Genomic DNA, 5,060 nt, shown 5'->3' on the forward strand with positions numbered 1-5,060 from the left:
GCGGTCGACTACGTGGGAGTCCAGCGACATAGCCATTACACTAACTGCTGGTTCCCATGATATACTTTTAAAAATTATTGTAGAGGGGTCATCAGGTGGTGTGGAAGTTAAGGCAGCTGGAACCCATATGACCAACTGCACAGTTTAAGTCCCAGACCTGGTGGCTTGAAAATCATTCCAGGCACCTGTGGGTATGCATGTGCATAACCAAGATTCCAAGAGGGGACTGGAGGAGAAGGAGCTGTGGCATGGCCATTCCCTGGGTGAATGATTTCTCACTTTCTGTCTTTCTCTGTCCCTCAAGCAAGCACACACACCCTACAAAAAAACAAAAACAAAAACAAAAACAAAAACAAACAAACAAACAAAAAAACCTCAAAATTATTATAGAAACCTTCAAACCTATACAAAAATAGAGAAAATATCTTTTACCATTTAGTTTCAGGTCAGAATTTTATTATATCTACTATTTCCCTCTCCCATTTTTTTAAAGAATTATTTTATTTAAATTATTTATTTATTTTAATTTGACCAGAGAGGGGATAGAATAAGAGAGAGAGAGAGAAAGTGAGAAAGCAAGCCTCCAGGTCCAGGACTTCAACTGTGGTCAAGTCCATCGACCTTAACCACCACGCCACCTGCCAGCCCCATCTCCCTTTTTTAATTTTAATTTTTTTTTAGGTTTTTTGTTTGTTTGTTTGTTTGTTTTTTTAATTTTTGCTATAGGGTGTATGGACTTGCTGGAGAGAGCAGAGAGAGAAAGAGAATAGAAAAGTGAGCAATCACTCCCCAGGGGGGATGGCCACACCACAATCCCTTCTCCATTCTCCTCGGGATTTTGGACACACAGGCACACATGCCCAGTGCAGTTTTCAAGCTTCCAGGACTCAAACCACACAGCCATGTGGGACCAAGCCACCCCAATCACCATGCCACCTGGCGAGCCCATTTTTTTTTAAGGTGGAGTTTTTTGTTTTTAATTGTCAGAGGTCACGTGTGCTGGTCAGAGAGAGACAGACAAAAGAAAGAGGGAACTATCACCCTCCAATAGGGTGTGGTCACACTACAATCCCTTCTCATTTCTCCATCCTGCTGAGATTTTGATCATGCAAGCATTTGCCCTGGTGTGTTTTTCAAAATGCTAGGGTAGAATTCAAACCGCATAGTCAGCTATGTGGGATCCTGCTCACCTTAACTACTAGGCTATGGGCTCACTCTAAGCTGGGATATTTTAAAGCAAATCCCAGACATATTTAATTCACCTGTAAATGCTTCCATAAGATTTTCTAACAGATGGGCCAGCAGGTGGTGGCATGGTTAAGGTGCTGAACACGTCCATATGGTTGACCATGGTTTGAGTCCCTGACCTGGTGGCTTGCTTTCTTACTTTCCCTCTTTCTCTGTGTCTTTCTGGTCAAATTAAAATAAGTGAATGAATAAATGTTTATTTAAAAAAAAAGATTTTCTAACAGATAGATACCTTATTTGTTTACATGCCAAAATATTTATGTAATTACTCAATAATTTAATATCCAGTTCATGTTCAGATTTTCTGATTTTATCAAAGCTGTCTTCTTTACAGTCGAACTGTCTGAATTCAGATCCTTAAAAAGGTCGACATAATAAAAAATAATTTTTAACTTGGAAATAGGCAAAATGATAACTGTGTGTCCTTTCTGTGTGACAATGGAGTACTTTCCAAAAGGCCCATAAAAAATTATCTAATTTTCTTTCTTTTTTTTTTTTAGAGAGATTTTTGCTATAGGGTGTGTGCACCTGCTGGAAAGACAGAGAGAGATTGAAAGACAGAAAGCGAGAAATCACCTCCCCCAGGGGGGAGGAGTGATAGCCACGCCACAATCTCTTCTCCATTCTCCTCTCAGGATCTTGGGCACGCATGTACATGCACCTGGCATGAGTTTAAGCCACTGGGTCTGGGATTCAAACCACAGTCAACTATGTGGGAGTCCAGCAAAGTAACCATTATGCTGTCTGCTGGTCCTGAAAAATTATCTAATTTTTTTTTAAGAGGTTTTTGCTATAGGGCACGTGCGTTCACCAGACAGAGAGAGAGAGACAGTGAGATAGAAAGTGAGAAATCACCCCCCAGGGGGGATGGCCACGCCGCAATCCCTTCTCCTCCATTCTCCTCTCGGGATCTTAGGCATGCACGCACACAGGCCTGGTGTCAGTTTAAGCCACCGGGTCCAGGATACGAACCACAGTCTACTACGTGGGAGTCCAGCGACATAGCCATTACGCTAACTGCTGGTCCCAAAATTATCTAGTTTTCTAAAAGAGCTTTGCTTTGGCTTACTATTGGGTCATTGGAAAAGCCATGACGCATTTTTCCATAGAAAAATACATTAAGATTTTCTGACAGCCCATATTTTTCCGACAACCCATATTTTTAGAGTACTCTTTAAGGGTGTGTGTTAACTTGTAGAAAACTGGTATCTGTGCAAATAGTTTTCTCAATAGCAATATAAATGAGTTTTCTGCAGTATAGGTATAAAAGATGTATGTTCAGTCCCAGTGTGGGTTAGTATTTTGAGTTCTTTTTATACTACTTCTTTTTTAAAAAAATTATTTTATTTAACTTTATTTATTTTTAATTTGACCAGATAGGGACCGAGTGTGAGAGAGAAAGAAAACCACCAGGTCTGGGACCTGAACCACAATTGGCCATGTGAGAGTCCAGTGCCCTTAACCACCACCCCACCTGCTGGTCCCATACTACATCTTTTTACTAGTATACTTGTTACTAAATCTTTGATGCATGCTCATGTCTCACATATTTCTTTCTTTTTTTTTTTCTTCCATTTTTTAGTTTGCTGGGAGAAAGAGAGAGACAGAAAGTGAGAAATCACCCCCATGGAGGGATGACCATGTTGTACTCCCTTCTTTCCCATTTTCTTCTCAGGACTTTGGGTATGCACTTACATGTGCCCAGCATGTTTTTCAAGTCACTGAATCTAGGACTTGAACTGTGACACTAACCATGTGAAATCCATCTGCCTTTAACCTCCATGACACCTGCTTGCCCCAACTCACTTGATAATTCTATAGAGTTCTGTTTTCAACTTTTTGAAGACTATACTTTGACAATTGCTATGGTTTGAATGCATTTGCCCCAGAATTCATATGTTGCAATTTGATTGCTATTGTATTAAGAAGGTGAAAACTTGGGACCAGCAGTTAGTGTAATGGCTATGTTGCTGGACTCCCATGTAGTCGACTGTGGTTCGAGTCCCGGACCTGGTGGCTTAAACTCACGCCAGGTGCATGTGTGTGCGTGCCCAAGATCCCGAGAGGAGAATGGAGGAGAAGGAATTGCGGCATGGCCATCCCCCGCCAGGGGGTGATTTCTCACTTTCTGTCTCTCTGTCTCTCTCTGTCTTTCTGGCAGGTGCACATGCCCTATAGCAAAAACCTCTCCAAAAAAAGAAAAAAAAAAAAAAAGAAGGTGAAAACTTGAGGCTGGCAAGTGGCATGGTGGTTAAGGGCATTGGACTCCCATATGACCAACCATGGTTCAAATCTCAGATCTGGCAGTCTTGCTTTCTCACTTTGCCTCTCTCTCTCTCTCTCTTGCTCTGTCCTTCTCTGGTGTGATGGTTAAGGCAGCTAGGTCCCACATGGCTGAGTGCATGGTTCGAGTCCCAGACATGGTGACTTGGATTCTGTGTGTGCCCAAAATTCCAAAAAGAGGATGAAGGAGAAGGGATTACAGTGTGACCATCTCCCCTGAGGGGTGATTTCTCATTTTCTCTCTCTCTGTACCTCTCTGGTGAGTGCACATGTCCTTAAAAAAAAATGGTAGAAATGTAACTTGACTAAGGCATTAAGAGGTAGAGAGTCTTTGGGAGCTACCTAGGACTACAATATATAAGGTCATCAGGATGGGTCTCCCCATAATGGTGATGGCTTTAGAAGAAGAGAGAGACTAGATACACATGCTCTTGCTCTGGAGTGTCTCGGGACTCTTCAGAGAGTTCCTATCAGTAAGAAGACCATCACCAGGAGTGACCTCTTGACTTTGGACCCCAAAACCATGAAAATGAGACTTTATATTTTTTTAATTTTATTTATTCATTCATTTATTTTAATTTGACCAGAGAGAGACAGAGACAGAGAAAGCAAGCCACCAGGACTCGCCACCACGTCCAGGACTCGAACTGTGGTCAGTCAGGTGGGAGTGTCCAACACCTTAACCACCATACCACCTACTGGTCCTGAACCTTTATTCTTTATAAACTATTCAGTCTATGGTATTTAGTTAAACAGAAGAATGGACTAAAACACTACAGTTTTTTATATATAGCAATCTACCCTCCTTTATTTTTCTACCGTTAATTTTTAGAGAAGGCAGTTCATTTATCTGATAGACTATCCCAAATTCTGAGTTTGACTGGCTGCTTTCTTATTTTTTCAATTAATTTGCTTCTCTATCTCCTATACATCTTTATTATTATTATTATTAAGAGTTTTGCCTAGGACACAAGCACTCATAGGAGAGAGACAGAGAGAGGGAAAGTAAGAAATCAACCCCCAGGGGGCTAGCCACACCACAATACCTTCTCCTTCATTATCCTCTCGGGATTTGGGGCACACATGCACATGCACCTCATGTGTTTTTCAAGTCACCTGATCCAGGACTTGAACTGTGGAGTCAGCACGTGAGATACAGTGCCTTAACCCTTATGCCATCTGCTGGCCCTTCCCCTATATGTATTTTTTTTTATTTTTAAAAGAATTATTTTGTTTAACTTTATCTATTTATTTTAATTTGACTAGAGAGGGACAGAGAGAGAGAGGGAAAGTGAGAAAGCAAGCTGCCATGTCTGGGACTTGAACCGCGGTTGGCCATGTGGAAGTCCAGCGCCCTTAACCACTGTCATGCCACCTGCTGACCCCACCATATATAACTGGTAGTTAAATTAAGAGGCTTTATGAGGGGAACCAGCAGTTAGCGTAATGGCTATGTCACTGGACTCCCACGTAGTCGACTGCGGTTCGCGTCCTGGACCCAGTGGCTTAAAACTCACGCCGGGCACTTG

Source organism: Tupaia chinensis, unplaced genomic scaffold, assembly GCF_000334495.1.
Source record: "Tupaia chinensis unplaced genomic scaffold, TupChi_1.0 Scaffold000678_1, whole genome shotgun sequence".
NCBI classification, from domain to species: Eukaryota; Metazoa; Chordata; class Mammalia; order Scandentia; family Tupaiidae; genus Tupaia; species Tupaia belangeri.